At 61.5% G+C, this 25,002-nt stretch overlaps 23 non-coding genes across 23 annotated transcripts; all 23 read left to right on the plus strand.

The window, feature by feature from the left end:
* Nucleotides 1-838: 838 nt before the first annotated feature.
* Nucleotides 839-1,002, plus strand: LOC142287777 (U1 spliceosomal RNA). Its single transcript, XR_012748684.1, has one exon. It is a non-coding gene; the product is annotated as a U1 spliceosomal RNA (small nuclear RNA).
* A 920-nt stretch (nucleotides 1,003-1,922) lies between these two features.
* LOC142287792 (U1 spliceosomal RNA) lies at nucleotides 1,923-2,086 on the plus strand. Its single transcript, XR_012748697.1, has one exon. It is a non-coding gene; the product is annotated as a U1 spliceosomal RNA (small nuclear RNA).
* Nucleotides 2,087-2,991: 905 nt separating this feature from the next.
* On the plus strand, nucleotides 2,992-3,155 carry LOC142287778 (U1 spliceosomal RNA). The gene has a single exon (XR_012748685.1). It is a non-coding gene; the product is annotated as a U1 spliceosomal RNA (small nuclear RNA).
* Nucleotides 3,156-4,080: 925 nt separating this feature from the next.
* LOC142287804 (U1 spliceosomal RNA) lies at nucleotides 4,081-4,244 on the plus strand. Its single transcript, XR_012748708.1, has one exon. It is a non-coding gene; the product is annotated as a U1 spliceosomal RNA (small nuclear RNA).
* Nucleotides 4,245-5,139: 895 nt separating this feature from the next.
* On the plus strand, nucleotides 5,140-5,303 carry LOC142287780 (U1 spliceosomal RNA). Its single transcript, XR_012748687.1, has one exon. It is a non-coding gene; the product is annotated as a U1 spliceosomal RNA (small nuclear RNA).
* A 915-nt stretch (nucleotides 5,304-6,218) lies between these two features.
* On the plus strand, nucleotides 6,219-6,382 carry LOC142287815 (U1 spliceosomal RNA). Its single transcript, XR_012748719.1, has one exon. It is a non-coding gene; the product is annotated as a U1 spliceosomal RNA (small nuclear RNA).
* Nucleotides 6,383-7,287: 905 nt separating this feature from the next.
* Nucleotides 7,288-7,451, plus strand: LOC142287781 (U1 spliceosomal RNA). Its single transcript, XR_012748688.1, has one exon. It is a non-coding gene; the product is annotated as a U1 spliceosomal RNA (small nuclear RNA).
* Nucleotides 7,452-8,353: 902 nt separating this feature from the next.
* Nucleotides 8,354-8,517, plus strand: LOC142287818 (U1 spliceosomal RNA). Its single transcript, XR_012748721.1, has one exon. It is a non-coding gene; the product is annotated as a U1 spliceosomal RNA (small nuclear RNA).
* Nucleotides 8,518-9,412: 895 nt separating this feature from the next.
* Nucleotides 9,413-9,576, plus strand: LOC142287782 (U1 spliceosomal RNA). Its single transcript, XR_012748689.1, has one exon. It is a non-coding gene; the product is annotated as a U1 spliceosomal RNA (small nuclear RNA).
* An 898-nt stretch (nucleotides 9,577-10,474) lies between these two features.
* Nucleotides 10,475-10,638, plus strand: LOC142287817 (U1 spliceosomal RNA). The gene has a single exon (XR_012748720.1). It is a non-coding gene; the product is annotated as a U1 spliceosomal RNA (small nuclear RNA).
* A 910-nt stretch (nucleotides 10,639-11,548) lies between these two features.
* On the plus strand, nucleotides 11,549-11,712 carry LOC142287762 (U1 spliceosomal RNA). The gene has a single exon (XR_012748670.1). It is a non-coding gene; the product is annotated as a U1 spliceosomal RNA (small nuclear RNA).
* Nucleotides 11,713-12,622: 910 nt separating this feature from the next.
* On the plus strand, nucleotides 12,623-12,786 carry LOC142287819 (U1 spliceosomal RNA). Its single transcript, XR_012748722.1, has one exon. It is a non-coding gene; the product is annotated as a U1 spliceosomal RNA (small nuclear RNA).
* A 910-nt stretch (nucleotides 12,787-13,696) lies between these two features.
* Nucleotides 13,697-13,860, plus strand: LOC142287820 (U1 spliceosomal RNA). The gene has a single exon (XR_012748723.1). It is a non-coding gene; the product is annotated as a U1 spliceosomal RNA (small nuclear RNA).
* Nucleotides 13,861-14,760: 900 nt separating this feature from the next.
* On the plus strand, nucleotides 14,761-14,924 carry LOC142287763 (U1 spliceosomal RNA). Its single transcript, XR_012748671.1, has one exon. It is a non-coding gene; the product is annotated as a U1 spliceosomal RNA (small nuclear RNA).
* A 911-nt stretch (nucleotides 14,925-15,835) lies between these two features.
* LOC142287821 (U1 spliceosomal RNA) lies at nucleotides 15,836-15,999 on the plus strand. The gene has a single exon (XR_012748724.1). It is a non-coding gene; the product is annotated as a U1 spliceosomal RNA (small nuclear RNA).
* Nucleotides 16,000-16,924: 925 nt separating this feature from the next.
* LOC142287784 (U1 spliceosomal RNA) lies at nucleotides 16,925-17,088 on the plus strand. Its single transcript, XR_012748690.1, has one exon. It is a non-coding gene; the product is annotated as a U1 spliceosomal RNA (small nuclear RNA).
* Nucleotides 17,089-18,007: 919 nt separating this feature from the next.
* LOC142287822 (U1 spliceosomal RNA) lies at nucleotides 18,008-18,171 on the plus strand. Its single transcript, XR_012748726.1, has one exon. It is a non-coding gene; the product is annotated as a U1 spliceosomal RNA (small nuclear RNA).
* Nucleotides 18,172-19,076: 905 nt separating this feature from the next.
* On the plus strand, nucleotides 19,077-19,240 carry LOC142287785 (U1 spliceosomal RNA). The gene has a single exon (XR_012748691.1). It is a non-coding gene; the product is annotated as a U1 spliceosomal RNA (small nuclear RNA).
* A 910-nt stretch (nucleotides 19,241-20,150) lies between these two features.
* LOC142287824 (U1 spliceosomal RNA) lies at nucleotides 20,151-20,314 on the plus strand. Its single transcript, XR_012748728.1, has one exon. It is a non-coding gene; the product is annotated as a U1 spliceosomal RNA (small nuclear RNA).
* An 895-nt stretch (nucleotides 20,315-21,209) lies between these two features.
* Nucleotides 21,210-21,373, plus strand: LOC142287786 (U1 spliceosomal RNA). Its single transcript, XR_012748692.1, has one exon. It is a non-coding gene; the product is annotated as a U1 spliceosomal RNA (small nuclear RNA).
* A 905-nt stretch (nucleotides 21,374-22,278) lies between these two features.
* LOC142287825 (U1 spliceosomal RNA) lies at nucleotides 22,279-22,442 on the plus strand. The gene has a single exon (XR_012748729.1). It is a non-coding gene; the product is annotated as a U1 spliceosomal RNA (small nuclear RNA).
* An 895-nt stretch (nucleotides 22,443-23,337) lies between these two features.
* LOC142287787 (U1 spliceosomal RNA) lies at nucleotides 23,338-23,501 on the plus strand. Its single transcript, XR_012748693.1, has one exon. It is a non-coding gene; the product is annotated as a U1 spliceosomal RNA (small nuclear RNA).
* Nucleotides 23,502-24,406: 905 nt separating this feature from the next.
* On the plus strand, nucleotides 24,407-24,570 carry LOC142287788 (U1 spliceosomal RNA). The gene has a single exon (XR_012748694.1). It is a non-coding gene; the product is annotated as a U1 spliceosomal RNA (small nuclear RNA).
* The last annotated feature ends 432 nt before the right edge of the window (nucleotides 24,571-25,002 follow it).

Raw genomic sequence — 25,002 nt, forward strand, 5'->3', positions numbered from 1 at the left:
CAACAGGTGTGCGAGTCTCCTTTTGCTGCCTGTTGCGAGGGACTCTCAAGCAAGCACAGCCTGTTGGTGCCCCCTTGTGGCCCCATCTAGAAGCTGCCAAAGGGAAGCCGCTCGCTTTGCTGCTGGCTTTTGGTATCTGGGATTTGTTGTGAGCCTTTTTTAAAAGAGAGGAGGGGAGGGGGGGGTTCCTTCCTTGGTCTTTGTTTTTTCGTTTTCCTCTCTCCGTTTAAACCCTTAACTCTTGATTTGGCGTCCTGATATCTTTGCTTGGCTGCTTTGGACACACCGGCCGAGTTCCCCCTGGGCCCGCTGGCTGTGGATTCCTCCGCTGGTGTAGTGACAGGAATTGGCCTTTGGTTCAGCCGGGAGGGGAGCTTTGTAGCGAGCGGCAGCGGGCACGCTCCAAAGATGGCACTTGCGGCTGCAGCAGCAGGAAGTGCACGGCCGGGCCCTTTTTTGCGGCCGCCTGGTGGGGCTGCCGACGTTGAGCCTCCGACGCCGGGCCTCTTCCTGCCGCCCTGAGCGAGCAGCCGGAGCTGCAGCCTTCTGCCTGTTTACAGGCGTCGAACGCACGTTGGGCTCCGAAGCCGCCGCCCCGCTATGCAAATGACTCTGGCTTGCTGTGCATCTTGGACGACGGCCTTCGCCTTGAGCTTGGCCTGCCATGGGGGGGATGGAAGGGGTGTAGCCGGCTCCCAGGCTGCTGGCCTCGGTGGCACCCTCTCGAAGGAACGCCTGGCTTTGGCCCCGGATCCCGCCTCACCCCACCGCCCGAGACTCCGCGATGTAGCGGGCCTGCGCCGGAGGGGCGCCCGTCGAGCCGGCGCGCTCCCAACTCATACTTACCTGGCAGGGGAGATACCATGATCACTAAGGTGGTTCTCCCAGGGTGAGGCTCATCCATTGCACGCCGGGTGTGCTGACCCCTGCGATTTCCCCAAATGCGGGAAACTCGACTGCATAATTTGTGGTAGTGGGGGACTGCGTTCGCGCTTTCCCCTGATTTGCTCTGGTCAAAGATAGACAGATACACGCTGCTGCTTGGGGGGCTCCACGAGCCAACAGGTGTGCGAGTCTCCTTTTGCTGCCTGCTGCGAGGGACTCTCAAGCAAGCACAGCCTGTTGGTGCCCCCTTGTGGCCCCATCTAGAAGCTGCCAAAGGGAAGCCGCTCGCTTTGCTGCTGGCTTTTGGTATCTGGGATTTGTTGTGAGCCTTTTTTAAAAGAGAGGAGGGGAGGGGAGGGGAGGGGAGGGGAGGGGAGGGGGGGGTTCCTTCCTTGGTCTTTGTTTTTTCGTTTTCCTCTCTCCGTTTAAACCCTTAACTCTTGATTTGGCGTCCTGATATCTTTGCTTGGCTGCTTTGGACACACCGGCCGAGTTCCCCCTGGGCCCGCTGGCTGTGGATTCCTCCGCTGGTGTAGTGACAGGAATTGGCCTTTGGTTCAGCCGGGAGGGGAGCTTTGTAGCGAGCGGCAGCGGGCACGCTCCAAAGATGGCACTTGCGGCTGCAGCAGCAGGAAGTGCACGGCCGGGCCCTTTTTTGCGGCCGCCTGGTGGGGCTGCCGACGTTGAGCCTCCGACGCCGGGCCTCTTCCTGCCGCCCTGAGCGAGCAGCCGGAGCTGCAGCCTTCTGCCTGTTTACAGGCGTCGAACGCACGTTGGGCTCCGAAGCCGCCGCCCCGCTATGCAAATGACTCTGGCTTGCTGTGCATCTTGGACGACGGCCTTCGCCTTGAGCTTGGCCTGCCATGGGGGGGATGGAAGGGGTGTAGCCGGCTCCCAGGCTGCTGGCCTCGGTGGCACCCTCTCGAAGGAACGCCTGGCTTTGGCCCCGGATCCCGCCTCACCCCACCGCCCGAGACTCCGCGATGTAGCGGGCCTGCGCCGGAGGGGCGCCCGTCGAGCCGGCGCGCTCCCAACTCATACTTACCTGGCAGGGGAGATACCATGATCACTAAGGTGGTTCTCCCAGGGTGAGGCTCATCCATTGCACTCCGGGTGTGCTGACCCCTGCGATTTCCCCAAATGCGGGAAACTCGACTGCATAATTTGTGGTAGTGGGGGACTGCGTTCGCGCTTTCCCCTGATTTGCTCTGGTCAAAGATAGACAGATACACGCTGCTGCTTGGGGGGCTCCACGAGCCAACAGGTGTGCGAGTCTCCTTTTGCTGCCTGCTGCGAGGGACTCTCAAGCAAGCACAGCCTGTTGGTGCCCCCTTGTGGCCCCATCTAGAAGCTGCCAAAGGGAAGCCGCTCGCTTTGCTGCTGGCTTTTGGTATCTGGGATTTGTTGTGAGCCTTTTTTAAAAGAGAGGAGGGGAGGGGAGGGGAGGGGGGGGTTCCTTCCTTGGTCTTTGTTTTTTCGTTTTCCTCTCTCCGTTTAAACCCTTAACTCTTGATTTGGCGTCCTGATATCTTTGCTTGGCTGCTTTGGACACACCGGCCGAGTTCCCCCTGGGCCCGCTGGCTGTGGATTCCTCCGCTGGTGTAGTGACAGGAATTGGCCTTTGGTTCAGCCGGGAGGGGAGCTTTGTAGCGAGCGGCAGCGGGCACGCTCCAAAGATGGCACTTGCGGCTGCAGCAGCAGGAAGTGCACGGCCGGGCCCTTTTTTGCGGCCGCCTGGTGGGGCTGCCGACGTTGAGCCTCCGACGCCGGGCCTCTTCCTGCCGCCCTGAGCGAGCAGCCGGAGCTGCAGCCTTCTGCCTGTTTACAGGCGTCGAACGCACGTTGGGCTCCGAAGCCGCCGCCCCGCTATGCAAATGACTCTGGCTTGCTGTGCATCTTGGACGACGGCCTTCGCCTTGAGCTTGGCCTGCCATGGGGGGGATGGAAGGGGTGTAGCCGGCTCCCAGGCTGCTGGCCTCGGTGGCACCCTCTCGAAGGAACGCCTGGCTTTGGCCCCGGATCCCGCCTCACCCCACCGCCCGAGACTCCGCGATGTAGCGGGCCTGCGCCGGAGGGGCGCCCGTCGAGCCGGCGCGCTCCCAACTCATACTTACCTGGCAGGGGAGATACCATGATCACTAAGGTGGTTCTCCCAGGGTGAGGCTCATCCATTGCACGCCGGGTGTGCTGACCCCTGCGATTTCCCCAAATGCGGGAAACTCGACTGCATAATTTGTGGTAGTGGGGGACTGCGTTCGCGCTTTCCCCTGATTTGCTCTGGTCAAAGATAGACAGATACACGCTGCTGCTTGGGGGGCTCCACGAGCCAACAGGTGTGCGAGTCTCCTTTTGCTGCCTGCTGCGAGGGACTCTCAAGCAAGCACAGCCTGTTGGTGCCCCCTTGTGGCCCCATCTAGAAGCTGCCAAAGGGAAGCCGCTCGCTTTGCTGCTGGCTTTTGGTATCTGGGATTTGTTGTGAGCCTTTTTTAAAAGAGAGGAGGGGAGGGGAGGGGAGGGGAGGGGAGGGGAGGGGAGGGGGGGGTTCCTTCCTTGGTCTTTGTTTTTTCGTTTTCCTCTCTCCGTTTAAACCCTTAACTCTTGATTTGGCGTCCTGATATCTTTGCTTGGCTGCTTTGGACACACCGGCCGAGTTCCCCCTGGGCCCGCTGGCTGTGGATTCCTCCGCTGGTGTAGTGACAGGAATTGGCCTTTGGTTCAGCCGGGAGGGGAGCTTTGTAGCGAGCGGCAGCGGGCACGCTCCAAAGATGGCACTTGCGGCTGCAGCAGCAGGAAGTGCACGGCCGGGCCCTTTTTTGCGGCCGCCTGGTGGGGCTGCCGACGTTGAGCCTCCGACGCCGGGCCTCTTCCTGCCGCCCTGAGCGAGCAGCCGGAGCTGCAGCCTTCTGCCTGTTTACAGGCGTCGAACGCACGTTGGGCTCCGAAGCCGCCGCCCCGCTATGCAAATGACTCTGGCTTGCTGTGCATCTTGGACGACGGCCTTCGCCTTGAGCTTGGCCTGCCATGGGGGGGATGGAAGGGGTGTAGCCGGCTCCCAGGCTGCTGGCCTCGGTGGCACCCTCTCGAAGGAACGCCTGGCTTTGGCCCCGGATCCCGCCTCACCCCACCGCCCGAGACTCCGCGATGTAGCGGGCCTGCGCCGGAGGGGCGCCCGTCGAGCCGGCGCGCTCCCAACTCATACTTACCTGGCAGGGGAGATACCATGATCACTAAGGTGGTTCTCCCAGGGTGAGGCTCATCCATTGCACTCCGGGTGTGCTGACCCCTGCGATTTCCCCAAATGCGGGAAACTCGACTGCATAATTTGTGGTAGTGGGGGACTGCGTTCGCGCTTTCCCCTGATTTGCTCTGGTCAAAAATAGACAGATACACGCTGCTGCTTGGGGGGCTCCACGAGCCAACAGGTGTGCGAGTCTCCTTTTGCTGCCTGCTGCGAGGGACTCTCAAGCAAGCACAGCCTGTTGGTGCCCCCTTGTGGCCCCATCTAGAAGCTGCCAAAGGGAAGCCGCTCGCTTTGCTGCTGGCTTTTGGTATCTGGGATTTGTTGTGAGCCTTTTTTAAAAGAGAGGAGGGGAGGGGGGGGTTCCTTCCTTGGTCTTTGTTTTTTCGTTTTCCTCTCTCCGTTTAAACCCTTAACTCTTGATTTGGCGTCCTGATATCTTTGCTTGGCTGCTTTGGACACACCGGCCGAGTTCCCCCTGGGCCCGCTGGCTGTGGATTCCTCCGCTGGTGTAGTGACAGGAATTGGCCTTTGGTTCAGCCGGGAGGGGAGCTTTGTAGCGAGCGGCAGCGGGCACGCTCCAAAGATGGCACTTGCGGCTGCAGCAGCAGGAAGTGCACGGCCGGGCCCTTTTTTGCGGCCGCCTGGTGGGGCTGCCGACGTTGAGCCTCCGACGCCGGGCCTCTTCCTGCCGCCCTGAGCGAGCAGCCGGAGCTGCAGCCTTCTGCCTGTTTACAGGCGTCGAACGCACGTTGGGCTCCGAAGCCGCCGCCCCGCTATGCAAATGACTCTGGCTTGCTGTGCATCTTGGACGACGGCCTTCGCCTTGAGCTTGGCCTGCCATGGGGGGGATGGAAGGGGTGTAGCCGGCTCCCAGGCTGCTGGCCTCGGTGGCACCCTCTCGAAGGAACGCCTGGCTTTGGCCCCGGATCCCGCCTCACCCCACCGCCCGAGACTCCGCGATGTAGCGGGCCTGCGCCGGAGGGGCGCCCGTCGAGCCGGCGCGCTCCCAACTCATACTTACCTGGCAGGGGAGATACCATGATCACTAAGGTGGTTCTCCCAGGGTGAGGCTCATCCATTGCACGCCGGGTGTGCTGACCCCTGCGATTTCCCCAAATGCGGGAAACTCGACTGCATAATTTGTGGTAGTGGGGGACTGCGTTCGCGCTTTCCCCTGATTTGCTCTGGTCAAAGATAGACAGATACACGCTGCTGCTTGGGGGGCTCCACGAGCCAACAGGTGTGCGAGTCTCCTTTTGCTGCCTGCTGCGAGGGACTCTCAAGCAAGCACAGCCTGTTGGTGCCCCCTTGTGGCCCCATCTAGAAGCTGCCAAAGGGAAGCCGCTCGCTTTGCTGCTGGCTTTTGGTATCTGGGATTTGTTGTGAGCCTTTTTTAAAAGAGAGGAGGGGAGGGGAGGGGAGGGGAGGGGAGGGGGGGGTTCCTTCCTTGGTCTTTGTTTTTTCGTTTTCCTCTCTCCGTTTAAACCCTTAACTCTTGATTTGGCGTCCTGATATCTTTGCTTGGCTGCTTTGGACACACCGGCCGAGTTCCCCCTGGGCCCGCTGGCTGTGGATTCCTCCGCTGGTGTAGTGACAGGAATTGGCCTTTGGTTCAGCCGGGAGGGGAGCTTTGTAGCGAGCGGCAGCGGGCACGCTCCAAAGATGGCACTTGCGGCTGCAGCAGCAGGAAGTGCACGGCCGGGCCCTTTTTTGCGGCCGCCTGGTGGGGCTGCCGACGTTGAGCCTCCGACGCCGGGCCTCTTCCTGCCGCCCTGAGCGAGCAGCCGGAGCTGCAGCCTTCTGCCTGTTTACAGGCGTCGAACGCACGTTGGGCTCCGAAGCCGCCGCCCCGCTATGCAAATGACTCTGGCTTGCTGTGCATCTTGGACGACGGCCTTCGCCTTGAGCTTGGCCTGCCATGGGGGGGATGGAAGGGGTGTAGCCGGCTCCCAGGCTGCTGGCCTCGGTGGCACCCTCTCGAAGGAACGCCTGGCTTTGGCCCCGGATCCCGCCTCACCCCACCGCCCGAGACTCCGCGATGTAGCGGGCCTGCGCCGGAGGGGCGCCCGTCGAGCCGGCGCGCTCCCAACTCATACTTACCTGGCAGGGGAGATACCATGATCACTAAGGTGGTTCTCCCAGGGTGAGGCTCATCCATTGCACTCCGGGTGTGCTGACCCCTGCGATTTCCCCAAATGCGGGAAACTCGACTGCATAATTTGTGGTAGTGGGGGACTGCGTTCGCGCTTTCCCCTGATTTGCTCTGGTCAAAGATAGACAGATACACGCTGCTGCTTGGGGGGCTCCACGAGCCAACAGGTGTGCGAGTCTCCTTTTGCTGCCTGCTGCGAGGGACTCTCAAGCAAGCACAGCCTGTTGGTGCCCCCTTGTGGCCCCATCTAGAAGCTGCCAAAGGGAAGCCGCTCGCTTTGCTGCTGGCTTTTGGTATCTGGGATTTGTTGTGAGCCTTTTTTAAAAGAGAGGAGGGGAGGGGAGGGGAGGGGGGGGTTCCTTCCTTGGTCTTTGTTTTTTCGTTTTCCTCTCTCCGTTTAAACCCTTAACTCTTGATTTGGCGTCCTGATATCTTTGCTTGGCTGCTTTGGACACACCGGCCGAGTTCCCCCTGGGCCCGCTGGCTGTGGATTCCTCCGCTGGTGTAGTGACAGGAATTGGCCTTTGGTTCAGCCGGGAGGGGAGCTTTGTAGCGAGCGGCAGCGGGCACGCTCCAAAGATGGCACTTGCGGCTGCAGCAGCAGGAAGTGCACGGCCGGGCCCTTTTTTGCGGCCGCCTGGTGGGGCTGCCGACGTTGAGCCTCCGACGCCGGGCCTCTTCCTGCCGCCCTGAGCGAGCAGCCGGAGCTGCAGCCTTCTGCCTGTTTACAGGCGTCGAACGCACGTTGGGCTCCGAAGCCGCCGCCCCGCTATGCAAATGACTCTGGCTTGCTGTGCATCTTGGACGACGGCCTTCGCCTTGAGCTTGGCCTGCCATGGGGGGGATGGAAGGGGTGTAGCCGGCTCCCAGGCTGCTGGCCTCGGTGGCACCCTCTCGAAGGAACGCCTGGCTTTGGCCCCGGATCCCGCCTCACCCCACCGCCCGAGACTCCGCGATGTAGCGGGCCTGCGCCGGAGGGGCGCCCGTCGAGCCGGCGCGCTCCCAACTCATACTTACCTGGCAGGGGAGATACCATGATCACTAAGGTGGTTCTCCCAGGGTGAGGCTCATCCATTGCACGCCGGGTGTGCTGACCCCTGCGATTTCCCCAAATGCGGGAAACTCGACTGCATAATTTGTGGTAGTGGGGGACTGCGTTCGCGCTTTCCCCTGATTTGCTCTGGTCAAAGATAGACAGATACACGCTGCTGCTTGGGGGGCTCCACGAGCCAACAGGTGTGCGAGTCTCCTTTTGCTGCCTGCTGCGAGGGACTCTCAAGCAAGCACAGCCTGTTGGTGCCCCCTTGTGGCCCCATCTAGAAGCTGCCAAAGGGAAGCCGCTCGCTTTGCTGCTGGCTTTTGGTATCTGGGATTTGTTGTGAGCCTTTTTTAAAAGAGAGGAGGGGAGGGGAGGGGAGGGGGTTCCTTCCTTGGTCTTTGTTTTTTCGTTTTCCTCTCTCCGTTTAAACCCTTAACTCTTGATTTGGCGTCCTGATATCTTTGCTTGGCTGCTTTGGACACACCGGCCGAGTTCCCCCTGGGCCCGCTGGCTGTGGATTCCTCCGCTGGTGTAGTGACAGGAATTGGCCTTTGGTTCAGCCGGGAGGGGAGCTTTGTAGCGAGCGGCAGCGGGCACGCTCCAAAGATGGCACTTGCGGCTGCAGCAGCAGGAAGTGCACGGCCGGGCCCTTTTTTGCGGCCGCCTGGTGGGGCTGCCGACGTTGAGCCTCCGACGCCGGGCCTCTTCCTGCCGCCCTGAGCGAGCAGCCGGAGCTGCAGCCTTCTGCCTGTTTACAGGCGTCGAACGCACGTTGGGCTCCGAAGCCGCCGCCCCGCTATGCAAATGACTCTGGCTTGCTGTGCATCTTGGACGACGGCCTTCGCCTTGAGCTTGGCCTGCCATGGGGGGGATGGAAGGGGTGTAGCCGGCTCCCAGGCTGCTGGCCTCGGTGGCACCCTCTCGAAGGAACGCCTGGCTTTGGCCCCGGATCCCGCCTCACCCCACCGCCCGAGACTCCGCGATGTAGCGGGCCTGCGCCGGAGGGGCGCCCGTCGAGCCGGCGCGCTCCCAACTCATACTTACCTGGCAGGGGAGATACCATGATCACTAAGGTGGTTCTCCCAGGGTGAGGCTCATCCATTGCACTCCGGGTGTGCTGACCCCTGCGATTTCCCCAAATGCGGGAAACTCGACTGCATAATTTGTGGTAGTGGGGGACTGCGTTCGCGCTTTCCCCTGATTTGCTCTGGTCAAAAATAGACAGATACACGCTGCTGCTTGGGGGGCTCCACGAGCCAACAGGTGTGCGAGTCTCCTTTTGCTGCCTGCTGCGAGGGACTCTCAAGCAAGCACAGCCTGTTGGTGCCCCCTTGTGGCCCCATCTAGAAGCTGCCAAAGGGAAGCCGCTCGCTTTGCTGCTGGCTTTTGGTATCTGGGATTTGTTGTGAGCCTTTTTTAAAAGAGAGGAGGGGAGGGGGGGGTTCCTTCCTTGGTCTTTGTTTTTTCGTTTTCCTCTCTCCGTTTAAACCCTTAACTCTTGATTTGGCGTCCTGATATCTTTGCTTGGCTGCTTTGGACACACCGGCCGAGTTCCCCCTGGGCCCGCTGGCTGTGGATTCCTCCGCTGGTGTAGTGACAGGAATTGGCCTTTGGTTCAGCCGGGAGGGGAGCTTTGTAGCGAGCGGCAGCGGGCACGCTCCAAAGATGGCACTTGCGGCTGCAGCAGCAGGAAGTGCACGGCCGGGCCCTTTTTTGCGGCCGCCTGGTGGGGCTGCCGACGTTGAGCCTCCGACGCCGGGCCTCTTCCTGCCGCCCTGAGCGAGCAGCCGGAGCTGCAGCCTTCTGCCTGTTTACAGGCGTCGAACGCACGTTGGGCTCCGAAGCCGCCGCCCCGCTATGCAAATGACTCTGGCTTGCTGTGCATCTTGGACGACGGCCTTCGCCTTGAGCTTGGCCTGCCATGGGGGGGATGGAAGGGGTGTAGCCGGCTCCCAGGCTGCTGGCCTCGGTGGCACCCTCTCGAAGGAACGCCTGGCTTTGGCCCCGGATCCCGCCTCACCCCACCGCCCGAGACTCCGCGATGTAGCGGGCCTGCGCCGGAGGGGCGCCCGTCGAGCCGGCGCGCTCCCAACTCATACTTACCTGGCAGGGGAGATACCATGATCACTAAGGTGGTTCTCCCAGGGTGAGGCTCATCCATTGCACGCCGGGTGTGCTGACCCCTGCGATTTCCCCAAATGCGGGAAACTCGACTGCATAATTTGTGGTAGTGGGGGACTGCGTTCGCGCTTTCCCCTGATTTGCTCTGGTCAAAGATAGACAGATACACGCTGCTGCTTGGGGGGCTCCACGAGCCAACAGGTGTGCGAGTCTCCTTTTGCTGCCTGCTGCGAGGGACTCTCAAGCAAGCACAGCCTGTTGGTGCCCCCTTGTGGCCCCATCTAGAAGCTGCCAAAGGGAAGCCGCTCGCTTTGCTGCTGGCTTTTGGTATCTGGGATTTGTTGTGAGCCTTTTTTAAAAGAGAGGAGGAGGGGAGGGGGGGGTTCCTTCCTTGGTCTTTGTTTTTTCGTTTTCCTCTCTCCGTTTAAACCCTTAACTCTTGATTTGGCGTCCTGATATCTTTGCTTGGCTGCTTTGGACACACCGGCCGAGTTCCCCCTGGGCCCGCTGGCTGTGGATTCCTCCGCTGGTGTAGTGACAGGAATTGGCCTTTGGTTCAGCCGGGAGGGGAGCTTTGTAGCGAGCGGCAGCGGGCACGCTCCAAAGATGGCACTTGCGGCTGCAGCAGCAGGAAGTGCACGGCCGGGCCCTTTTTTGCGGCCGCCTGGTGGGGCTGCCGACGTTGAGCCTCCGACGCCGGGCCTCTTCCTGCCGCCCTGAGCGAGCAGCCGGAGCTGCAGCCTTCTGCCTGTTTACAGGCGTCGAACGCACGTTGGGCTCCGAAGCCGCCGCCCCGCTATGCAAATGACTCTGGCTTGCTGTGCATCTTGGACGACGGCCTTCGCCTTGAGCTTGGCCTGCCATGGGGGGGATGGAAGGGGTGTAGCCGGCTCCCAGGCTGCTGGCCTCGGTGGCACCCTCTCGAAGGAACGCCTGGCTTTGGCCCCGGATCCCGCCTCACCCCACCGCCCGAGACTCCGCGATGTAGCGGGCCTGCGCCGGAGGGGCGCCCGTCGAGCCGGCGCGCTCCCAACTCATACTTACCTGGCAGGGTAGATACCATGATCACTAAGGTGGTTCTCCCAGGGTGAGGCTCATCCATTGCACTCCGGGTGTGCTGACCCCTGCGATTTCCCCAAATGCGGGAAACTCGACTGCATAATTTGTGGTAGTGGGGGACTGCGTTCGCGCTTTCCCCTGATTTGCTCTGGTCAAAGATAGACAGATACACGCTGCTGCTTGGGGGGCTCCACGAGCCAACAGGTGTGCGAGTCTCCTTTTGCTGCCTGCTGCGAGGGACTCTCAAGCAAGCACAGCCTGTTGGTGCCCCCTTGTGGCCCCATCTAGAAGCTGCCAAAGGGAAGCCGCTCGCTTTGCTGCTGGCTTTTGGTATCTGGGATTTGTTGTGAGCCTTTTTTAAAAGAGAGGAGGGGAGGGGAGGGGAGGGGAGGGGGGGGTTCCTTCCTTGGTCTTTGTTTTTTCGTTTTCCTCTCTCCGTTTAAACCCTTAACTCTTGATTTGGCGTCCTGATATCTTTGCTTGGCTGCTTTGGACACACCGGCCGAGTTCCCCCTGGGCCCGCTGGCTGTGGATTCCTCCGCTGGTGTAGTGACAGGAATTGGCCTTTGGTTCAGCCGGGAGGGGAGCTTTGTAGCGAGCGGCAGCGGGCACGCTCCAAAGATGGCACTTGCGGCTGCAGCAGCAGGAAGTGCACGGCCGGGCCCTTTTTTGCGGCCGCCTGGTGGGGCTGCCGACGTTGAGCCTCCGACGCCGGGCCTCTTCCTGCCGCCCTGAGCGAGCAGCCGGAGCTGCAGCCTTCTGCCTGTTTACAGGCGTCGAACGCACGTTGGGCTCCGAAGCCGCCGCCCCGCTATGCAAATGACTCTGGCTTGCTGTGCATCTTGGACGACGGCCTTCGCCTTGAGCTTGGCCTGCCATGGGGGGGATGGAAGGGGTGTAGCCGGCTCCCAGGCTGCTGGCCTCGGTGGCACCCTCTCGAAGGAACGCCTGGCTTTGGCCCCGGATCCCGCCTCACCCCACCGCCCGAGACTCCGCGATGTAGCGGGCCTGCGCCGGAGGGGCGCCCGTCGAGCCGGCGCGCTCCCAACTCATACTTACCTGGCAGGGGAGATACCATGATCACTAAGGTGGTTCTCCCAGGGTGAGGCTCATCCATTGCACTCCGGGTGTGCTGACCCCTGCGATTTCCCCAAATGCGGGAAACTCGACTGCATAATTTGTGGTAGTGGGGAACTGCGTTCGCGCTTTCCCCTGATTTGCTCTGGTCAAAGATAGACAGATACACGCTGCTGCTTGGGGGGCTCCACGAGCCAACAGGTGTGCGAGTCTCCTTTTGCTGCCTGCTGCGAGGGACTCTCAAGCAAGCACAGCCTGTTGGTGCCCCCTTGTGGCCCCATCTAGAAGCTGCCAAAGGGAAGCCGCTCGCTTTGCTGCTGGCTTTTGGTATCTGGGATTTGTTGTGAGCCTTTTTTAAAAGAGAGGAGGGGAGGGGAGGGGAGGGGAGGGGGGGGTTCCTTCCTTGGTCTTTGTTTTTTCGTTTTCCTCTCTCCGTTTAAACCCTTAACTCTTGATTTGGCGTCCTGATATCTTTGCTTGGCTGCTTTGGACACACCGGCCGAGTTCCCCCTGGGCCCGCTGGCTGTGGATTCCTCCGCTGGTGTAGTGACAGGAATTGGCCTTTGGTTCAGCCGGGAGGGGAGCTTTGTAGCGAGCGGCAGCGGGCACGCTCCAAAGATGGCACTTGCGGCTGCAGCAGCAGGAAGTGCACGGCCGGGCCCTTTTTTGCGGCCGCCTGGTGGGGCTGCCGACGTTGAGCCTCCGACGCCGGGCCTCTTCCTGCCGCCCTGAGCGAGCAGCCGGAGCTGCAGCCTTCTGCCTGTTTACAGGCGTCGAACGCACGTTGGGCTCCGAAGCCGCCGCCCCGCTATGCAAATGACTCTGGCTTGCTGTGCATCTTGGACGACGGCCTTCGCCTTGAGCTTGGCCTGCCATGGGGGGGATGGAAGGGGTGTAGCCGGCTCCCAGGCTGCTGGCCTCGGTGGCACCCTCTCGAAGGAACGCCTGGCTTTGGCCCCGGATCCCGCCTCACCCCACCGCCCGAGACTCCGCGATGTAGCGGGCCTGCGCCGGAGGGGCGCCCGTCGAGCCGGCGCGCTCCCAACTCATACTTACCTGGCAGGGGAGATACCATGATCACTAAGGTGGTTCTCCCAGGGTGAGGCTCATCCATTGCACTCCGGGTGTGCTGACCCCTGCGATTTCCCCAAATGCGGGAAACTCGACTGCATAATTTGTGGTAGTGGGGGACTGCGTTCGCGCTTTCCCCTGATTTGCTCTGGTCAAAGATAGACAGATACACGCTGCTGCTTGGGGGGCTCCACGAGCCAACAGGTGTGCGAGTCTCCTTTTGCTGCCTGCTGCGAGGGACTCTCAAGCAAGCACAGCCTGTTGGTGCCCCCTTGTGGCCCCATCTAGAAGCTGCCAAAGGGAAGCCGCTCGCTTTGCTGCTGGCTTTTGGTATCTGGGATTTGTTGTGAGCCTTTTTTAAAAGAGAGGAGGGGAGGGGAGGGGAGGGGAGGGGGGGGTTCCTTCCTTGGTCTTTGTTTTTTCGTTTTCCTCTCTCCGTTTAAACCCTTAACTCTTGATTTGGCGTCCTGATATCTTTGCTTGGCTGCTTTGGACACACCGGCCGAGTTCCCCCTGGGCCCGCTGGCTGTGGATTCCTCCGCTGGTGTAGTGACAGGAATTGGCCTTTGGTTCAGCCGGGAGGGGAGCTTTGTAGCGAGCGGCAGCGGGCACGCTCCAAAGATGGCACTTGCGGCTGCAGCAGCAGGAAGTGCACGGCCGGGCCCTTTTTTGCGGCCGCCTGGTGGGGCTGCCGACGTTGAGCCTCCGACGCCGGGCCTCTTCCTGCCGCCCTGAGCGAGCAGCCGGAGCTGCAGCCTTCTGCCTGTTTACAGGCGTCGAACGCACGTTGGGCTCCGAAGCCGCCGCCCCGCTATGCAAATGACTCTGGCTTGCTGTGCATCTTGGACGACGGCCTTCGCCTTGAGCTTGGCCTGCCATGGGGGGGATGGAAGGGGTGTAGCCGGCTCCCAGGCTGCTGGCCTCGGTGGCACCCTCTCGAAGGAACGCCTGGCTTTGGCCCCGGATCCCGCCTCACCCCACCGCCCGAGACTCCGCGATGTAGCGGGCCTGCGCCGGAGGGGCGCCCGTCGAGCCGGCGCGCTCCCAACTCATACTTACCTGGCAGGGGAGATACCATGATCACTAAGGTGGTTCTCCCAGGGTGAGGCTCATCCATTGCACTCCGGGTGTGCTGACCCCTGCGATTTCCCCAAATGCGGGAAACTCGACTGCATAATTTGTGGTAGTGGGGGACTGCGTTCGCGCTTTCCCCTGATTTGCTCTGGTCAAAGATAGACAGATACACGCTGCTGCTTGGGGGGCTCCACGAGCCAACAGGTGTGCGAGTCTCCTTTTGCTGCCTGCTGCGAGGGACTCTCAAGCAAGCACAGCCTGTTGGTGCCCCCTTGTGGCCCCATCTAGAAGCTGCCAAAGGGAAGCCGCTCGCTTTGCTGCTGGCTTTTGGTATCTGGGATTTGTTGTGAGCCTTTTTTAAAAGAGAGGAGGGGAGGGGAGGGGGGGGTTCCTTCCTTGGTCTTTGTTTTTTCGTTTTCCTCTCTCCGTTTAAACCCTTAACTCTTGATTTGGCGTCCTGATATCTTTGCTTGGCTGCTTTGGACACACCGGCCGAGTTCCCCCTGGGCCCGCTGGCTGTGGATTCCTCCGCTGGTGTAGTGACAGGAATTGGCCTTTGGTTCAGCCGGGAGGGGAGCTTTGTAGCGAGCGGCAGCGGGCACGCTCCAAAGATGGCACTTGCGGCTGCAGCAGCAGGAAGTGCACGGCCGGGCCCTTTTTTGCGGCCGCCTGGTGGGGCTGCCGACGTTGAGCCTCCGACGCCGGGCCTCTTCCTGCCGCCCTGAGCGAGCAGCCGGAGCTGCAGCCTTCTGCCTGTTTACAGGCGTCGAACGCACGTTGGGCTCCGAAGCCGCCGCCCCGCTATGCAAATGACTCTGGCTTGCTGTGCATCTTGGACGACGGCCTTCGCCTTGAGCTTGGCCTGCCATGGGGGGGATGGAAGGGGTGTAGCCGGCTCCCAGGCTGCTGGCCTCGGTGGCACCCTCTCGAAGGAACGCCTGGCTTTGGCCCCGGATCCCGCCTCACCCCACCGCCCGAGACTCCGCGATGTAGCGGGCCTGCGCCGGAGGGGCGCCCGTCGAGCCGGCGCGCTCCCAACTCATACTTACCTGGCAGGGGAGATACCATGATCACTAAGGTGGTTCTCCCAGGGTGAGGCTCATCCATTGCACTCCGGGTGTGCTGACCCCTGCGATTTCCCCAAATGCGGGAAACTCGACTGCATAATTTGTGGTAGTGGGGAACTGCGTTCGCGCTTTCCCCTGATTTGCTCTGGTCAAAGATAGACAGATACACGCTGCTGCTTGGGGGGCTCCACGAGCCAACAGGTGTGCGAGTCTCCTTTTGCTGCCTGCTGCGAGGGACTCTCAAGCAAGCACAGCCTGTTGGTGCCCCCTTGTGGCCCCATCTAGAAGCTGCCAAAGGGAAGCCGCTCGCTTTGCTGCTGGCTTTTGGTATCTGGGATTTGTTGTGAGCCTTTTTTAAAAGAGAGGAGGGGAGGGGAGGGGAGGGGAGGGGGGGGTTCCTTCCTTGGTCTTTGTTTTTTCGTTTTCCTCTCTCCGTTTAAACCCTTAACTCTTGATTTGGCGTCCTGATATCTTTGCTTGGCTGCTTTGGACACACCGGCCGAGTTCCCCCTGGGCCCGCTGGCTGTGGATTCCTCCGCTGGTGTAGTGACAGGAATTGGCCTTTGGTTCAGCCGGGAGGGGAGCTTTGTAGCGAGCGGCAGCGGGCACGCTCCAAAGATGGCACTTGCGGCTGCAGCAGCAGGAAGTGCACGGCCGGGCCCTTTTTTGCGGCCGCCTGGTGGGGCTGCCGACGTTGAGCCTCCGACGCCGGGCCTCTTCCTGCCGCCCTGAGCGAGCAGCCGGAGCTGCAGCCTTCTGCCTGTTTACAGGCGTCGAACGCACGTTGGGCTCCGAAGCCGCCGCCCCGCTATGCAAATGACTCTGGCTTGCTGTGCATCTTGGACGACGGCCTTCGCCTTGAGCTTGGCCTGCCATGGGGGGGATGGAAGGGGTGTAGCCGGCTCCCAGGCTGCTGGCCTCGGTGGCACCCCTCTCGAAGGAACGCCTGGCTTTGGCCCCGGATCCCGCCTCACCCCACCGCCCGAGACTCCGCGATGTAGCGGGCCTGCGCCGGAGGGGCGCCCGTCGAGCCGGCGCGCTCCCAACTCATACTTACCTGGCAGGGGAGATACCATGATCACTAAGGTGGTTCTCCCAGGGTGAGGCTCATCCATTGCACTCCGGGTGTGCTGACCCCTGCGATTTCCCCAAATGCGGGAAACTCGACTGCATAATTTGTGGTAGTGGGGGACTGCGTTCGCGCTTTCCCCTGATTTGCTCTGCTCAAAGATAGACAGATACACGCTGCTGCTTGGGGGGCTCCACGAGCCAACAGGTGTGCGAGTCTCCTTTTGCTGCCTGCTGCGAGGGACTCTCAAGCAAGCACAGCCTGTTGGTGCCCCCTTGTGGCCCCATCTAGAAGCTGCCAAAGGGAAGCCGCTCGCTTTGCTGCTGGCTTTTGGTATCTGGGATTTGTTGTGAGCCTTTTTTAAAGAGAGGAGGGAGGGGAGGGGAGGGGAGGGAGGGAGGGAGGGGAGGGGGGGGTTCCTTCCTTGGTCTTTGTTTTTTCGTTTCCTCTCTCCGTTTAAACCCTTAACTCTTGATTTGGCGTCCTGATATCTTTGCTTGGCTGCTTTGGACACACCGGCCGAGTTCCCCCTGGGCCCGCTGGCTGTGGATTCCTCCGCTGGTGTAGTGACAGGAATTGGCCTTTGGTTCAGCCGGGAGGGGAGCTTTGTAGCGAGCGGCAGCGGGCACGCTCCAAAGATGGCACTTGCGGCTGCAGCAGCAGGAAGTGCACGGCCGGGCCCTTTTTTGCGGCCGCCTGGTGGGGCTGCCGACGTTGAGCCTCCGACGCCGGGCCTCTTCCTGCCGCCCTGAGCGAGCAGCCGGAGCTTGCAGCCTTCTGCCTGTTTACAGGCGTCGACGCACGTTGGGCTCCGAAGCCGCCGCCCCGCTATGCAAATGACTCTGGCTTGCTGTGCATCTTGGACGACGGCCTTCGCCTTGAGCTTGGCCTGCCCATGGGGGGGATGGAAGGGGTGTAGCCGGCTCCCAGGCTGCTGGCCTCGGTGGCACCCTCTCGAAGGAACGCCTGGCTTTGGCCCCGGATCCCGCCTCACCCCACCGCCCGAGACTCCGCGATGTAGCGGGCCTGCGCCGGAGGGGCGCCCGTCGAGCCGGCGCGCTCCCAACTCATACTTACCTGGCAGGGGAGATACCATGATCACTAAGGTGGTTCTCCCAGGGTGAGGCTCATCCATTGCACGCCGGGTGTGCTGACCCCTGCGATTTCCCCAAATGCGGGAAACTCGACTGCATAATTTGTGGTAGTGGGGGACTGCGTTCGCGCTTTCCCCTGATTTGCTCTGGTCAAAGATAGACAGATACACGCTGCTGCTTGGGGGGCTCCACGAGCCAACAGGTGTGCGAGTCTCCTTTTGCTGCCTGCTGCGAGGGACTCTCAAGCAAGCACAGCCTGTTGGTGCCCCCTTGTGGCCCCATCTAGAAGCTGCCAAAGGGAAGCCGCTCGCTTTGCTGCTGGCTTTTGGTATCTGGGATTTGTTGTGAGCCTTTTTTAAAAGAGAGGAGGGGAGGGGAGGGGAGGGGAGGGGAGGGGAGGGGGGGTTCCTTCCTTGGTCTTTGTTTTTTCGTTTTCCTCTCTCCGTTTAAACCCTTAACTCTTGATTTGGCGTCCTGATATCTTTGCTTGGCTGCTTTGGACACACCGGCCGAGTTCCCCCTGGGCCCGCTGGCTGTGGATTCCTCCGCTGGTGTAGTGACAGGAATTGGCCTTTGGTTCAGCCGGGAGGGGAGCTTTGTAGCGAGCGGCAGCGGGCACGCTCCAAAGATGGCACTTGCGGCTGCAGCAGCAGGAAGTGCACGGCCGGGCCCTTTTTTGCGGCCGCCTGGTGGGGCTGCCGACGTTGAGCCTCCGACGCCGGGCCTCTTCCTGCCGCCCTGAGCGAGCAGCCGGAGCTGCAGCCTTCTGCCTGTTTACAGGCGTCGAACGCACGTTGGGCTCCGAAGCCGCCGCCCCGCTATGCAAATGACTCTGGCTTGCTGTGCATCTTGGACGACGGCCTTCGCCTTGAGCTTGGCCTGCCATGGGGGGGATGGAAGGGGTGTAGCCGGCTCCCAGGCTGCTGGCCTCGGTGGCACCCTCTCGAAGGAACGCCTGGCTTTGGCCCCGGATCCCGCCTCACCCCACCGCCCGAGACTCCGCGATGTAGCGGGCCTGCGCCGGAGGGGCGCCCGTCGAGCCGGCGCGCTCCCAACTCATACTTACCTGGCAGGGGAGATACCATGATCACTAAGGTGGTTCTCCCAGGGTGAGGCTCATCCATTGCACTCCGGGTGTGCTGACCCCTGCGATTTCCCCAAATGCGGGAAACTCGACTGCATAATTTGTGGTAGTGGGGGACTGCGTTCGCGCTTTCCCCTGATTTGCTCTGGTCAAAGATAGACAGATACACGCTGCTGCTTGGGGGGCTCCACGAGCCAACAGGTGTGCGAGTCTCCTTTTGCTGCCTGCTGCGAGGGACTCTCAAGCAAGCACAGCCTGTTGGTGCCCCCTTGTGGCCCCATCTAGAAGCTGCCAAAGGGAAGCCGCTCGCTTTGCTGCTGGCTTTTGGTATCTGGGATTTGTTGTGAGCCTTTTTTAAAAGAGAGGAGGGGAGGGGAGGGGAGGGGGGGGTTCCTTCCTTGGTCTTTGTTTTTTCGTTTTCCTCTCTCCGTTTAAACCCTTAACTCTTGATTTGGCGTCCTGATATCTTTGCTTGGCTGCTTTGGACACACCGGCCGAGTTCCCCCTGGGCCCGCTGGCTGTGGATTCCTCCGCTGGTGTAGTGACAGGAATTGGCCTTTGGTTCAGCCGGGAGGGGAGCTTTGTAGCGAGCGGCAGCGGGCACGCTCCAAAGATGGCACTTGCGGCTGCAGCAGCAGGAAGTGCACGGCCGGGCCCTTTTTTGCGGCCGCCTGGTGGGGCTGCCGACGTTGAGCCTCCGACGCCGGGCCTCTTCCTGCCGCCCTGAGCGAGCAGCCGGAGCTGCAGCCTTCTGCCTGTTTACAGGCGTCGAACGCACGTTGGGCTCCGAAGCCGCCGCCCCGCTATGCAAATGACTCTGGCTTGCTGTGCATCTTGGACGACGGCCTTCGCCTTGAGCTTGGCCTGCCATGGGGGGGATGGAAGGGGTGTAGCCGGCTCCCAGGCTGCTGGCCTCGGTGGCACCCTCTCGAAGGAACGCCTGGCTTTGGCCCCGGATCCCGCCTCACCCCACCGCCCGAGACTCCGCGATGTAGCGGGCCTGCGCCGGAGGGGCGCCCGTCGAGCCGGCGCGCTCCCAACTCATACTTACCTGGCAGGGGAGATACCATGATCACTAAGGTGGTTCTCCCAGGGTGAGGCTCATCCATTGCACGCCGGGTGTGCTGACCCCTGCGATTTCCCCAAATGCGGGAAACTCGACTGCATAATTTGTGGTAGTGGGGGACTGCGTTCGCGCTTTCCCCTGATTTGCTCTGGTCAAAGATAGACAGATACACGCTGCTGCTTGGGGGGCTCCACGAGCCAACAGGTGTGCGAGTCTCCTTTTGCTGCCTGCTGCGAGGGACTCTCAAGCAAGCACAGCCTGTTGGTGCCCCCTTGTGGCCCCATCTAGAAGCTGCCAAAGGGAAGCCGCTCGCTTTGCTGCTGGCTTTTGGTATCTGGGATTTGTTGTGAGCCTTTTTTAAAGAGGAGGAGGGGAGGGGAGGGGAGGGGAGGGGGGGGTTCCTTCCTTGGTCTTTGTTTTTTCGTTTTCCTCTCTCCGTTTAAACCCTTAACTCTTGATTTGGCGTCCTGATATCTTTGCTTGGCTGCTTTGGACACACCGGCCGAGTTCCCCCTGGGCCCGCTGGCTGTGGATTCCTCCGCTGGTGTAGTGACAGGAATTGGCCTTTGGTTCAGCCGGGAGGGGAGCTTTGTAGCGAGCGGCAGCGGGCACGCTCCAAAGATGGCACTTGCGGCTGCAGCAGCAGGAAGTGCACGGCCGGGCCCTTTTTTGCGGCCGCCTGGTGGGGCTGCCGACGTTGAGCCTCCGACGCCGGGCCTCTTCCTGCCGCCCTGAGCGAGCAGCCGGAGCTGCAGCCTTCTGCCTGTTTACAGGCGTCGAACGCACGTTGGGCTCCGAAGCCGCCGCCCCGCTATGCAAATGACTCTGGCTTGCTGTGCATCTTGGACGACGGCCTTCGCCTTGAGCTTGGCCTGCCATGGGGGGGATGGAAGGGGTGTAGCCGGCTCCCAGGCTGCTGGCCTCGGTGGCACCCTCTCGAAGGAACGCCTGGCTTTGGCCCCGGATCCCGCCTCACCCCACCGCCCGAGACTCCGCGATGTAGCGGGCCTGCGCCGGAGGGGCGCCCGTCGAGCCGGCGCGCTCCCAACTCATACTTACCTGGCAGGGGAGATACCATGATCACTAAGGTGGTTCTCCCAGGGTGAGGCTCATCCATTGCACTCCGGGTGTGCTGACCCCTGCGATTTCCCCAAATGCGGGAAACTCGACTGCATAATTTGTGGTAGTGGGGGACTGCGTTCGCGCTTTCCCCTGATTTGCTCTGGTCAAAGATAGACAGATACACGCTGCTGCTTGGGGGGCTCCACGAGCCAACAGGTGTGCGAGTCTCCTTTTGCTGCCTGCTGCGAGGGACTCTCAAGCAAGCACAGCCTGTTGGTGCCCCCTTGTGGCCCCATCTAGAAGCTGCCAAAGGGAAGCCGCTCGCTTTGCTGCTGGCTTTTGGTATCTGGGATTTGTTGTGAGCCTTTTTTAAAAGAGAGGAGGGGAGGGGGGGGTTCCTTCCTTGGTCTTTGTTTTTTCGTTTTCCTCTCTCCGTTTAAACCCTTAACTCTTGATTTGGCGTCCTGATATCTTTGCTTGGCTGCTTTGGACACACCGGCCGAGTTCCCCCTGGGCCCGCTGGCTGTGGATTCCTCCGCTGGTGTAGTGACAGGAATTGGCCTTTGGTTCAGCCGGGAGGGGAGCTTTGTAGCGAGCGGCAGCGGGCACGCTCCAAAGATGGCACTTGCGGCTGCAGCAGCAGGAAGTGCACGGCCGGGCCCTTTTTTGCGGCCGCCTGGTGGGGCTGCCGACGTTGAGCCTCCGACGCCGGGCCTCTTCCTGCCGCCCTGAGCGAGCAGCCGGAGCTGCAGCCTTCTGCCTGTTTACAGGCGTCGAACGCACGTTGGGCTCCGAAGCCGCCGCCCCGCTATGCAAATGACTCTGGCTTGCTGTGCATCTTGGACGACGGCCTTCGCCTTGAGCTTGGCCTGCCATGGGGGGGATGGAAGGGGTGTAGCCGGCTCCCAGGCTGCTGGCCTCGGTGGCACCCTCTCGAAGGAACGCCTGGCTTTGGCCCCGGATCCCGCCTCACCCCACCGCCCGAGACTCCGCGATGTAGCGGGCCTGCGCCGGAGGGGCGCCCGTCGAGCCGGCGCGCTCCCAACTCATACTTACCTGGCAGGGGAGATACCATGATCACTAAGGTGGTTCTCCCAGGGTGAGGCTCATCCATTGCACGCCGGGTGTGCTGACCCCTGCGATTTCCCCAAATGCGGGAAACTCGACTGCATAATTTGTGGTAGTGGGGGACTGCGTTCGCGCTTTCCCCTGATTTGCTCTGGTCAAAGATAGACAGATACACGCTGCTGCTTGGGGGGCTCCACGAGCCAACAGGTGTGCGAGTCTCCTTTTGCTGCCTGCTGCGAGGGACTCTCAAGCAAGCACAGCCTGTTGGTGCCCCCTTGTGGCCCCATCTAGAAGCTGCCAAAGGGAAGCCGCTCGCTTTGCTGCTGGCTTTTGGTATCTGGGATTTGTTGTGAGCCTTTTTTAAAAGAGAGGAGGGGAGGGGAGGGGAGGGGGGGGTTCCTTCCTTGGTCTTTGTTTTTTCGTTTTCCTCTCTCCGTTTAAACCCTTAACTCTTGATTTGGCGTCCTGATATCTTTGCTTGGCTGCTTTGGACACACCGGCCGAGTTCCCCCTGGGCCCGCTGGCTGTGGATTCCTCCGCTGGTGTAGTGACAGGAATTGGCCTTTGGTTCAGCCGGGAGGGGAGCTTTGTAGCGAGCGGCAGCGGGCACGCTCCAAAGATGGCACTTGCGGCTGCAGCAGCAGGAAGTGCACGGCCGGGCCCTTTTTTGCGGCCGCCTGGTGGGGCTGCCGACGTTGAGCCTCCGACGCCGGGCCTCTTCCTGCCGCCCTGAGCGAGCAGCCGGAGCTGCAGCCTTCTGCCTGTTTACAGGCGTCGAACGCACGTTGGGCTCCGAAGCCGCCGCCCCGCTATGCAAATGACTCTGGCTTGCTGTGCATCTTGGACGACGGCCTTCGCCTTGAGCTTGGCCTGCCATGGGGGGGATGGAAGGGGTGTAGCCGGCTCCCAGGCTGCTGGCCTCGGTGGCACCCTCTCGAAGGAACGCCTGGCTTTGGCCCCGGATCCCGCCTCACCCCACCGCCCGAGACTCCGCGATGTAGCGGGCCTGCGCCGGAGGGGCGCCCGTCGAGCCGGCGCGCTCCCAACTCATACTTACCTGGCAGGGGAGATACCATGATCACTAAGGTGGTTCTCCCAGGGTGAGGCTCATCCATTGCACTCCGGGTGTGCTGACCCCTGCGATTTCCCCAAATGCGGGAAACTCGACTGCATAATTTGTGGTAGTGGGGGACTGCGTTCGCGCTTTCCCCTGATTTGCTCTGGTCAAAAATAGACAGATACACGCTGCTGCTTGGGGGGCTCCACGAGCCAACAGGTGTGCGAGTCTCCTTTTGCTGCCTGCTGCGAGGGACTCTCAAGCAAGCACAGCCTGTTGGTGCCCCCTTGTGGCCCCATCTAGAAGCTGCCAAAGGGAAGCCGCTCGCTTTGCTGCTGGCTTTTGGTATCTGGGATTTGTTGTGAGCCTTTTTTAAAAGAGAGGAGGGGAGGGGGGGGTTCCTTCCTTGGTCTTTGTTTTTTCGTTTTCCTCTCTCCGTTTAAACCCTTAACTCTTGATTTGGCGTCCTGATATCTTTGCTTGGCTGCTTTGGACACACCGGCCGAGTTCCCCCTGGGCCCGCTGGCTGTGGATTCCTCCGCTGGTGTAGTGACAGGAATTGGCCTTTGGTTCAGCCGGGAGGGGAGCTTTGTAGCGAGCGGCAGCGGGCACGCTCCAAAGATGGCACTTGCGGCTGCAGCAGCAGGAAGTGCACGGCCGGGCCCTTTTTTGCGGCCGCCTGGTGGGGCTGCCGACGTTGAGCCTCCGACGCCGGGCCTCTTCCTGCCGCCCTGAGCGAGCAGCCGGAGCTGCAGCCTTCTGCCTGTTTACAGGCGTCGAACGCACGTTGGGCTCCGAAGCCGCCGCCCCGCTATGCAAATGACTCTGGCTTGCTGTGCATCTTGGACGACGGCCTTCGCCTTGAGCTTGGCCTGCCATGGGGGGGATGGAAGGGGTGTAGCCGGCTCCCAGGCTGCTGGCCTCGGTGGCACCCTCTCGAAGGAACGCCTGGCTTTGGCCCCGGATCCCGCCTCACCCCACCGCCCGAGACTCCGCGATGTAGCGGGCCTGCGCCGGAGGGGCGCCCGTCGAGCCGGCGCGCTCCCAACTCATACTTACCTGGCAGGGGAGATACCATGATCACTAAGGTGGTTCTCCCAGGGTGAGGCTCATCCATTGCACGCCGGGTGTGCTGACCCCTGCGATTTCCCCAAATGCGGGAAACTCGACTGCATAATTTGTGGTAGTGGGGGACTGCGTTCGCGCTTTCCCCTGATTTGCTCTGGTCAAAGATAGACAGATACACGCTGCTGCTTGGGGGGCTCCACGAGCCAACAGGTGTGCGAGTCTCCTTTTGCTGCCTGCTGCGAGGGACTCTCAAGCAAGCACAGCCTGTTGGTGCCCCCTTGTGGCCCCATCTAGAAGCTGCCAAAGGGAAGCCGCTCGCTTTGCTGCTGGCTTTTGGTATCTGGGATTTGTTGTGAGCCTTTTTTAAAAGAGAGGAGGGGAGGGGAGGGGAGGGGGGGGTTCCTTCCTTGGTCTTTGTTTTTTCGTTTTCCTCTCTCCGTTTAAACCCTTAACTCTTGATTTGGCGTCCTGATATCTTTGCTTGGCTGCTTTGGACACACCGGCCGAGTTCCCCCTGGGCCCGCTGGCTGTGGATTCCTCCGCTGGTGTAGTGACAGGAATTGGCCTTTGGTTCAGCCGGGAGGGGAGCTTTGTAGCGAGCGGCAGCGGGCACGCTCCAAAGATGGCACTTGCGGCTGCAGCAGCAGGAAGTGCACGGCCGGGCCCTTTTTTGCGGCCGCCTGGTGGGGCTGCCGACGTTGAGCCTCCGACGCCGGGCCTCTTCCTGCCGCCCTGAGCGAGCAGCCGGAGCTGCAGCCTTCTGCCTGTTTACAGGCGTCGAACGCACGTTGGGCTCCGAAGCCGCCGCCCCGCTATGCAAATGACTCTGGCTTGCTGTGCATCTTGGACGACGGCCTTCGCCTTGAGCTTGGCCTGCCATGGGGGGGATGGAAGGGGTGTAGCCGGCTCCCAGGCTGCTGGCCTCGGTGGCACCCTCTCGAAGGAACGCCTGGCTTTGGCCCCGGATCCCGCCTCACCCCACCGCCCGAGACTCCGCGATGTAGCGGGCCTGCGCCGGAGGGGCGCCCGTCGAGCCGGCGCGCTCCCAACTCATACTTACCTGGCAGGGGAGATACCATGATCACTAAGGTGGTTCTCCCAGGGTGAGGCTCATCCATTGCACGCCGGGTGTGCTGACCCCTGCGATTTCCCCAAATGCGGGAAACTCGACTGCATAATTTGTGGTAGTGGGGGACTGCGTTCGCGCTTTCCCCTGATTTGCTCTGGTCAAAGATAGACAGATACACGCTGCTGCTTGGGGGGCTCCACGAGCCAACAGGTGTGCGAGTCTCCTTTTGCTGCCTGCTGCGAGGGACTCTCAAGCAAGCACAGCCTGTTGGTGCCCCCTTGTGGCCCCATCTAGAAGCTGCCAAAGGGAAGCCGCTCGCTTTGCTGCTGGCTTTTGGTATCTGGGATTTGTTGTGAGCCTTTTTTAAAAGAGAGGAGGGGAGGGGAGGGGAGGGGAGGGGAGGGGAGGGGAGGGGAGGGGAGGGGAGGGGAGGGGAGGGGAGGGGAGGGGAGGGGAGGGGGGGGTTCCTTCCTTGGTCTTTGTTTTTTCGTTTTCCTCTCTCCGTTTAAACCCTTAACTCTTGATTTGGCGTCCTGATATCTTTGCTTGGCTGCTTTGGACACACCGGCCGAGTTCCCC

This window comes from Anomaloglossus baeobatrachus, unplaced genomic scaffold (genome assembly GCF_048569485.1).
Source record: "Anomaloglossus baeobatrachus isolate aAnoBae1 unplaced genomic scaffold, aAnoBae1.hap1 Scaffold_760, whole genome shotgun sequence".
NCBI lineage: Eukaryota > Metazoa > Chordata > Amphibia > Anura > Aromobatidae > Anomaloglossus > Anomaloglossus baeobatrachus.